At 42.4% G+C, this 10,751-nt stretch overlaps 1 non-coding gene across 1 annotated transcript; it reads left to right on the plus strand.

Annotated features, from left to right (window-relative positions):
- Positions 1-10,286: 10,286 nt before the first annotated feature.
- LOC120252161 lies at positions 10,287-10,393 on the plus strand. The gene has a single exon (XR_005533706.1). It is a non-coding gene; the product is annotated as a small nucleolar RNA R71 (small nucleolar RNA).
- The last annotated feature ends 358 nt before the right edge of the window (positions 10,394-10,751 follow it).

Consider the following 10,751-nt stretch of genomic DNA (forward strand, 5'->3'; position numbering starts at 1 on the left):
TTTACGTATTGCTGACTGTATTCTTGAGTTTAGGAGAATCTTCATCTTAGAATGTTTTCATGCTCAAGTTTTTACTTGGAGTTTTAGGAATTTTTACCCGATTGACACTTGTTCACTTGTTGCACTAGTAGCTCATTAAACTCTTTTGGAAACTCAAGTTTCGATGTTTAAGGGACTAATTAGTGCTATTTTTGTGTTGTGCATGAAAAGAGAAAAAAATACTTGTTTTAGTTGTGCATTTGGGGTGAAAAGAGCTACCACCTATGAGTATGAAGCTACTCCCATATAGTGGGACACTAGTTATGCCCTAATCAGAGAAAGAGCTATCTCATGGGATGAGTGAAAGCTACAACCCCGAGTAGAAAAGAGCTACGACCTCAAAAGTGTGAAAGCCACCTTGGCGGTCACCTAGGAATTGAGCTACCATAGAGGATCTGTGAAGCTACTTCCTTCTCTTTTCTTTTTGTACATAAATAAGTCCCTCTCAATTAGAGCTTTGGGAAGTACATGCTTGATTAGTGCTTGTGTATTAGTAATATGAAGTATTCTTTTCTTACGATGAGCATTACTTTTATCAGATTTTAGTGATAATATATATGTATTTGTGAACTTTCATGCATGAAGGGTTGTGAAGCCAATTATGGAAGAAAGAAGGTAAAGTAGATTGTGATTGTACTTTGTTGATGAAGTCATGGAGTGAACAAATGTGAAGACACAAGTTGTAATCAAAGATACATGAATGTGTGCCAACCTCCATGCGCTCAAGAAATTACATTGTTCGGAGGGGCACAAAAGCAGTCACATTTGCCTATTCTGACTTGTACAATATTAGCAAGATATTCACCAATATGGCATTTTATTGAAGAAGTGATGCGATCTACGACATAGAGCGTGTGCCCATTTATGTTACCCTCGATGAAAAGTGTGGATTCGTGAGTATTTTTGTGGAGTACTATTGTCGCAATTTATTGTAGCACTTCTCATTCCTGACCAGCTAAAAATCGATTTCTAGAAATCCACATGGGCATGTGGAAATTCCACACAAATATGTGGATGCCTGATTCCAGCCATTTATAAAGCCACAACTTGTACCGATTTGGGCATCCATCTTTCATCGTTCTCTCCATCTTTTCTCAAAATTTTGGGAGGTATGCGGCTAGGGTTTAGAGGGGCTTTTGCAAGGGGTTTGGAGTAGTTCTACGGCTTTTAACAGTGCATTTCTCTTTGAATATAGTTATTGGGGAAGCTTTCATCGGCAACGATCAGTGAGGTGTGCCCTAGGCTTGACAAGAGGAAAATTGGAGAGGATGAGGTTATTTCACAAGATCATAGACACAAATACGGAGGCAGTTTTCTTGTGGATTACATGTTTTTACTTTCAATTTCATTATTGATTGTATCTTTCTCCATGGAGAGCTAAACCTCCTAGTGGGTACTTGGACTTGTGTTTCCCTAGGATGTTATTTTTTTATTGACCATATATTATGTTTTCCTTAATTGATGTCTATAATTGAGTTCCAATCTTGAATACTTGTTAAATGATTTCTTCCTTAGAGTGATATTAGGGTTGAGAGTCAATTTTGATAGCCTTTGTGGATGAGTGACACACCATGAGGGTTAGACATTGGTAGGTTGGAGAGGGTTGAGAGGGTGAGTCGAGAGGTTGTAGAGCATCCCCTTTCCCTTCCGGTGTGATTTATCCTACCTCCATGCTCCTAGAGTTCTTTGCGGTCACAATAAAGTGAAGTGCTAAGAGAGAAACTCCGGTTGGGCTTAGTTGCGAGAGCAACAGAGTGAAGCATTGAAGTAATCCTTACTATCTGCGGGCGTAATTGGGACTAGTGGTCTTTCGTCTAGACCAAAGGGTTAGATCTACATATAGGAATAGGGTTTATCACTTAGAATCCATAGAGCTTCTTGCATTTGTATGCAATGTGAGCTGTTGAGACTGAGTGATTTCTCCACCAGTGCATTGCGTAGAGTTAGTCACGGTTGACCTTAGGTTTGGGACCGTGTATTTTAGAATTTCCACAACTCATTAAGCATCAGTTAGGAGACATAATAGTTGGTATTGCACTTAAATCAATAACCCTAGGGGGAGCAATGTCCGAGTGCCCCACATTCTATCGATTGCCTTTTCTTTCATTTTATTGTGCATTTCTTTCTTATTTTCTTTAGTCTTGTTCACATTGATTTTTTCAAACACTATTATTGTTTCATATTCACTTAGTTAAGCAGCAATCATTGTGTTTCCATTCACTATACCCTATGGATACGATAACCCACTCACCTGGGATTTATTACTTTTGACAAACTTATGCACTTGCGGGTCACACGCAAGGGGCATTGTCAATGCTGGGTTGACTTGAGTGAGTTTACACATACTACACAATATCTAGTTTGTTGTTCTTTTTGATGCAAGGTTTAACTAGAGCATTTATTTCTCTTATTCGGTGTTGGAATTTTTCCTTACTTATAGAAGGCTTCTTTTGCATACTTTTGGTTAACCTAAGGCCAAGCACTTATAATTTTCCTTCTTAGATGCTTTAATGTTTTATTTTTGCTTGAGGACAAGAAAAAGCTTAAGTGTGGGGGAGTTTGATAAGTGCTTGTGTATAAATAATACAAAGTATTCTTTTCATACTTTGAGCATAACTTTTATCAGATTTTATCACTTATTCATATGTGTGACAAGGTCCCCTTGCGAATATCCCTCAAGTGCACGGGTTTGTCGAAGTAATAATCCCGGATGAGCGGGTATCATATCCACAGGGAGTAGGGAATAAAAACACTTAATTCGCTTCTTAGCTATGTGAAAGATGAATAGTGATATATGTGACAATGATTCAATTCTCAAAAGTAAAAACAACGAGTAAGAGAGCACAAGTAAAGGAGGAAATAAGGCAATCGATAAAGATGGGGTACCAGGATATTGCTCTTCCTAGGATAATCGTTTCAAGTGCAAGAACCCTCTATTATGCTTCCTAATTAATGCAATAGTGAGTCATGGAAATCCTTAATTACCTAGTCCCAAATCTAAGGACAACCATACTTAACTCTATACATGTCCTGGAGGAGAGATTGGATAACCTCTCAAACTCGCACTCGCATAGAATTGCAATGAGCTCTAGTGATTCCAACTGATAAATCTCTTTCTAATTATAGACCTAACCCTTTGGTACAAGTGGAAGGTCTCTAAACACAATTATGCCCTAGATACTAAGATCACTTCTACGCTTCACTCCATTGCACTCGCAACTAAGCAGCATTGGAAGGTCATCCCTTAGACCATTCACTCTATTATGGCCACAAAGAACACGAGGAATGGAGGTAGAATCTAACACATCGAAGGGGAAGGGGGACGCCACTGTACCTCTCGACTAACCCTTTCAACCCTCTCCAACCTAGCTTTGTCTAACACTCGTGCTGTGTCACTCACTCACAAGGTTACCAACAAGAACTCTCAACCCTAGTATCACTATAGTGGAGTATTCAAACAATCAAGCATTCAAGGTTTCCACTCACAATAAACATTAATTAATTTAAAGCATAATAAAGAGATTCAATGAAGCGAATACATCCTAGGGTTCACAAATACCCAAGTACCCACTAAGGGTTTAGCTCTCCAGGAGCTAATTACAATCAAAGAAATAGAATGTAAAAGCAATGAATCCATAGAAAACCCCCTCAATAGCCGTATCGATGGTCTTGTGGAGAGTCCTCTACTCGTCACAAAGGGTCCTTCATCCGGCCTAGGATACAGCTCATCGGATCGGTGCTGACGAAAGCTCTCCCAATAACCACCTTCCAAATGACGCGCGATGTCAGAGCCGTAGAACCTATCCAAAACCATAGTCAATATCTCTCAAAACCCTAGCCGAAGGCCTCTCTCTAGTTGGGGAAAAGATCGAGAAAAGAATGTTGAAATCGGGCATGAATCGGCTTTAAATATGGCAAGAATCGGGGATTCACACACCCTGTGGAGGGCCCTGTTGATTTTTTCACGCGGCGTGTGGAATTTCCACATGCCAGTGTGGATTCTTTATTCTGTAGTTTTCTTGGCCGGCAATGAACAATGCTTCTACAATACTTTGCTATAGTGCTTTATGACAGTATCCGGCCTGAAATACTTCCCGAATCCATACTTTTATAGAGGTAACGCAAACGGGCCAACGTTCACGTCGTGGATCGCTTTGCTTCTTCAATGACGGATAAGTTGATGGAGATCTAGTTCTATGTGCATAAGTCAGAAAGCTTGAGTGTGACTGCCCTTGTGCCCCTCCAAATGGTTGTGCTAAGTCAAATATGCTAAGTCAAATACGCACACTCTAGCATCTCACACCCGACCTTTGTTTTCGTGTTTGAACCTTAGCAAGATTTCCTCTAAAAATCGGTGCATTATGATCTACATTGGCTTCTTTCCTTCATAATCGGTCTCACAACCCTATATGCATAAAAGTAACATAAAAACACACATATTAGTGTAAAAAATCGAGAAAGGTAATGCTTAACATAAGGAAAGAATGCTTCGCATTGATATCACACAAGCACTTATCAAACTCCCCCACACTTAAGCTTTTGCTTGTCCTCAAGCAAAAATTAAATATTTTGAGCATAGATGAAGGAAATATTGGAAGTACATGGCCTTAGGTTCACCAAAGTATACAAAAAGAGCATTCTACAAGTAAGCGAAGTTTCAACACTAAACATGAAAAATCGAAGCTCTAGCTAAAAACATGAATCAAAAAGGACAACAAACCCGAAATCGTGAAAGTGTGTGGACTCGCTCAAGTTAACCCAAAGTATACTTCTCAAAGCTCTAAGTATAAGGGACTTATTTATCTACAACAAGAAAGCAACACCAATTTCAAAGACGGTAGTAGCTTCACACATTCTCTAAGGTAGCCATTTTCCAAGCGGCCGCTAAGGTGGCTTTCACATTTTTGAGGTGGCAGCTCTTTCTACCGGAGTGGTAGCTTTCACTCATCCTATGAGATAGCTATTTCTCTCATTAGGGCATAACTAGTATCCGACTTATGAGAGTAGCTTTATACTTCATAGGTGGTAGCTCTTTCAACATAAAATGCCCAATAAACAAGAAAACTATTTTGTTCCTTCTTTTTTTTTTTTTCAGAATTTAACACAAGAAACAACTATAACTAGTCCCTTTAACGTCGAACATGAGTTTCCAAAAGAGTTTAAAGAGTGAGTAGTGCAACGAATGTAAATCGGGCAAAAATTACTATAAATTCAAATAAAACTAGAGCATGAAAACATTCAATGTTGAAATTTCTTCTAAACTCAAGAATGCAATCAATGAACTAAGTTGGACCACCATTGGCTATGTGAGCATGTATATCAATCAAGAACAATAGAAAAGATGTGTGCACTATGAAACTCCCCCCACACTTATGTTGTACATTGTCCCCAATGTACACATGCAAGCTCACTCATAATGCATATAAATCAAGAATATATGTAGAAGAAGCAATCAAAACAATACTCCCCTGACTTCTAGTGTTGTGTTTGATGAAGCTAAATCCTTGGGAGTAGTGTTCCAATGGGTTGTGAAGCTCACACAGCCAAGTGCCAAAGCTCTTTAGCCGTAGCCATGACAAAGTCTCAATTCCCAAGATGACAAGACCATCTGCACGCATACATGAGGGGGTTCAGTGAAGCTCAATAAAAACAAAATAACTCGAGTATATAAAAGATAGAAAAATGAATACAACTCGAGATGCAAAATGAAAATAAACTCAAAAGGAGAGTCCTTTCTGAGTGAACTAGTCCAAAATAAAGTGCATAAAAGTAAGGAAATGGAAATAAAATCAAATGTCGGTGTCGTGCTCTGGGTCCTCTGCTACTGCTGGTGATGAGGAAGTACATGGTGGGTCCACGTGTGCTGGTATAGGGGATGAGGAAAATGCAGGAGGAGCTGAGGGGGCCTAGGAGACCTCGATCACAAGACAAATGATGAGGCGACGTCTCGCTATAAGATCTGCTGTAGTGTATCAAAACGTGCCATGAACTCTGTGTACTGAGCAACCTGCGCATCCCTAATCTCAACAATCTTGGTACGAGCCTCAGCTAAATATGTCTGTATCACCCTCACAACACTCTCGTGCCTCTCAAAGCAATCATGGTCTCTAGATGGTGAAAATATATGTACAGTGGTACATCCTCTACCACTAGAGGTGCCTCGGTCTCCATCGGTGCTGGCTGATGCTCGGGGGCAGGTTGAGAAGTCTCAGCATCATCTCCCTCATCCTCAGCTGTCTCTAGAGCTGGTAGCACCAAAGCATAAACCCCTGTCCGAACCCTGCGGATCATGCCCATCAATCTCATCCTCTCTAGGCTCAGGGGAGCATGTATATTCGTCTTCTCGACCCCGCAAACTGTGTCCAATAGACCCATACCCAGCACTAATCTCATAATGTAGGGGACTGAGAAGATCATTCCCAATCTAGCGTAGTGCCCCTGGTGTCTAATATACTCAGCGATGATGTATCCTAGGTAAATCGACACATGCTGCACCATCGAGTATAGGTACAGAAGCTCCTGCCGGCTAAGCACACCCGTGCTATTACCACGGCCATTCACCGACCTGCTCATGAGGGTATGTAGATATCAGTATGTAGGTCGGGAAAGGCACGTGGCCTTGGTCACTCTAGGCTCATACTGGCCCTGACCACATAGTGCTCGATAAGCTCTCTGCGGGGTTAAAGCTCCAGGATAAGCTCTGAACTAATGGCATCGAGGCTGTCAAAACTCGTGTAAGATCTCTCAAACTCGAACGATGCTAGAACCTCCAATGCAAGCTCTCGGATGGCTGGCTCTCTAATCATCAATAACTGCCTCCAACCACCTACTGATACGAGATCCTCGACCTCGTCTGCAAACTCATCTCCCTGCTGTAGATCTCTCAATACACTTGTATCAAGGAATCGAGTCTGACCAAACCGTAGTCTTGACAAATGCTCAAAATGAGCCTGGTGCTCTGGAATAGTGAAACTCACACTCTCAGGCTCGGACGGTGACTCACGCGGTCGCTTATCGAGCTTGCTTCTTTCGACTGAGGGGCCATAATCTGCAAAATTTGAAAGGAGATCGATCAAACAAGTTGATTAACTAATGCTGCAGAAATCCACACAGTCGTGCGGAATTTTCGCAAGCCCGTGTGGATCCACGGGGCGTGAAAACCGCAAGGCCGCGCCTCAAAAAATCTAAAAATACAACATACAATTACTCCTAACTCCTTTCTAAACATAAATAATCATTCTAATTGAATAAACGAAGCATTATTAACTAGATTCATCGATCAAAATCATGAATTGACGAAGAGAATCAAGAATAGGGCTTACTGACTAGTTGAGATGAAAGAATTTAGATTCGGATGGAAAACCTCGCGAAAATCCTACCAAATCGACACTTAGAGGTCAGAGAATGATGTGCGAATTCTCTCAGAAGAATGGAGGATGTGAAGAAGAAGAGAAACGGCTATTCTTTAAAAAGACATCGCACCACTTGGTGTTCTGTACATCCACACGGGCGTGCAGAAATTACCCATGCCCGTGCGCCCGACACACAAGGGCAGCCGCATGCCCCTGTGGCTTCTGTAGACATCTGAGAAAATTCCTAAGTGTTCCGCACGCCCGTGCGGAAATGCCACACGGGCGTGGACATTCACAAGTCCAATTTACAGTGGGAAATGCACGCCCCTGTGCCTTCTCATGATAGACAGAGCTCCTCTGCAAAGATTCGCACAGGCGTGCGGAAATTATCACGTCCATGTGAAGTTCACAAGGTCACCGACATGGGCGAGTTCACGCCCCTGTGCGCTCTCGGGATAATCTTCCAAACTTTGCAGGAAATCACACGCCGGTGCGGAAATTACCCACGGGCGTGTGATATTCGCATGGTTATTCACAGGGGCCGCCGCACGCCCCTTCGCCTTCTCTGGATGAGCTCGTAGTGCAAATCCACGAGCGTGCGGAAATACCACCCGCCCGTGCGTTTTCCCTGGATGCCTTAGAAAAACCTGCAGGCTCTGCAGAAAATTTCTGAAGATGTTTGCACACTCAGAGCCTCCCCTATTATGCAAGTTTTACCTGTGAAAAACATGAAATAAAACTCAAATGCCCCATCTTCTCCAAATCCACATAAAAACGCACGATGAATACTCAAAACATCTAATAAAATCACAACACAAGCATCTAAAAATCAAGACACCAACACTCAACAATTTATTCATGCAAAGACTACATTATTCGACTAAGAAAAATAGGAAACACTTGGGTTGCCTCCCAAGAAGCGCTTGTTTAACGTCACTAATCTTGACGTACCTTGTTTTACCTCAAGGGGGCTCATAGATGAATGTTGCCCTCTTACCCTTGACTTGGAAGCATGATGAGCACAATCTCTATAAGGTAGAGGGTGTATTATCGGGCTTGGGGCCACCTAGCAATGGGTCATCCAACATCTTCGGTTCACGTACGTCTCCAATAGCCTTGGAGCATTTCCGGTGGCGTCTCTTAACCCTCTTCATTTTTCGGAGCACCTTCTTCAAGATCCCCGGTGTTGATGGTACTTCTTCCGTCGAACCAAGTATCATTAGTTCTTCATCGTCCTCTTCTTGGTTCAACAAACCCTCGTACGGGTCTGCATTAAACATTTCCTGTATGTATTCATCAACAATCTCATCAGTAATGTCTAGAAAGTATAAAGTATCATCGAAATCAACAGAATGCCGCATGGCTTCAGCAAGGCAGTATGTGAGCTTGTCATCTCCAACTCTCAAAGTTAGTTCTCTACCGTCCATGTCAATCAATGCCTTGGATGTCTGCAAGAACGGCCTCCCAAGTATCAAGGGTACATCCGCATCATCATCGACGTCTAGCACCACAAAGTCTATAGGAAATATATAGTTGTCCACCTTGACAAGTACATCTTCGATGATACCCCTCGGATGTCTCACTGTTCGGTCCGCCAATTACAAAGTCATCCGAGTGGTTCTAAGCTCACCCAAACCTAACTTTCGAAAGAGGGTGTATGGCATGATGTTGATGCTTTGCCCCTGAGTCCGCCAATGCCATTTCTTCATCCATATTGCCCATGCTACAAGGAATGATGAAGCTTACCGAGTCTTTCTTCTTGTTCGGCATGTTCTTTTGCAACACCACCGAGCATGAAGCATCTAGAACCACCGAAGAACTCTCCTCCAACTTCCTCTTGTTGGTCAACAAGTCTTTCAAGAACTTCGCATACTTAGGCATTTGGGCCAATGCCTCAACCAAAGAAATATTAACGTGGAGTTGCTTGAACAAACTCAAGAACTTCTTGTACTATTCATCCCCTTTGTCATTTTTCATTCTAGAGGGATAAGGGATTCTTGGCTTGAAAGATGGGGGTGCCACCTCCTTCTCTTTGCTTGTTCCCTCTTCTACCTCTATAACCTCCGGTGCGTGTTCTTTTGGCATCTCACTCGGAAGCCTACCTTCAACCTCACTACCACTTCTCAAAGTGATTGCGTTCACTTACTCTCTACGGGTTGGTCTCTGTATTGCTCGGCAAGCTTCCATGTGGCCTTTCAGAAAATGACTTCACAATTTGCCCCACCTTATTTTTAAGGTTATGTAAAGAGGCGGTGTGATTGCGAAGTGTGGCCTCAACTTATTCAAACCTTGTATTTGTAGATTGCATGAATCTAGTCAAGGCCTTCTCCAAATCATTCATTCGGGTTTCCAAACTTGAAACTCTGTTATAACATGCGGGGCTTGTTATTGTGGTTGGAAACCCTGTGGCCCCATAGCCTTTGGTGGACCCTGGTTGCTCCATGAGAAATTGGGATGATTCTTCCAACCCGGATTGTAGGTATTGCTATATGGGTTTCCTTGAGGTCTCATGCCATTACCTACAAAATCAACGTTCTCCATCGCTGATACATCACCAATAGAGATCGGGCAATCGGAGGGAGCATGTCCCTCCACCACACCCATTGCAATTGGTTACGGTCGCTACTCTATTTGAAGTTAGATGATCTAACTTCTTTACTCAAATTTTCCACTTAAGCCGCCAATGAAGTTACTGCATCTATCTCATGGAGACAGGCCACCTTTTTCTTCTCCCTAGCATTCCATTGTTAGCTGTTTAACCCCATTTCTTCAATTAACTGACGGGCCTCATCGAGGGTCTTGCTACCTAAGGTATCTTCTGCTGCCGCATCCAAGAGTTTCCTTGTACTTGGGTTCAAACCGTTGTAAAAGGTCTGAACAATCATCCACTCTAGAAATCCGTGTTGCGGGCACTTTCTCAGGAGCTCCTTGAACCTTTCCCATGTCTCAAATAGTGACTCCAATTCCAACTGAACAAAGGATGAGATCTCATTCCTAAGCTCTGGATTTTTCTGGGAGGAAAAATAACCCGGGCAAGAAAAAGCTTCTACCATCTCCTCCCATGTGGTAATTGTTGCTCTAGGTAATGAGTGTAGCCCATCTGCTTCGCTCTACCCCTTTAGGGAAAAATGGGAAGACTACGCAACTTGATGGCATCATTCGTCACTCCCGTTTATCTTCGACATATCACACACCTCAAGAAAACTCTTTATATGACTGTTTGGATCGTCATCGGCCAAACCATTGAACTGTGCAGATTGCTGTAAGATGTGGATGAATGCCGGCTTTAACTTGAAGTTCTGAGCTGTAATCGGGGGACACACAATACTCGATTATGTCCCCAACACTGAAGGTCTGGCA

The sequence above is a fragment of the Dioscorea cayenensis genome, chromosome 20 (genome assembly GCF_009730915.1).
Source record: "Dioscorea cayenensis subsp. rotundata cultivar TDr96_F1 chromosome 20, TDr96_F1_v2_PseudoChromosome.rev07_lg8_w22 25.fasta, whole genome shotgun sequence".
Classification (NCBI taxonomy): Eukaryota; Viridiplantae; Streptophyta; class Magnoliopsida; order Dioscoreales; family Dioscoreaceae; genus Dioscorea; species Dioscorea cayenensis.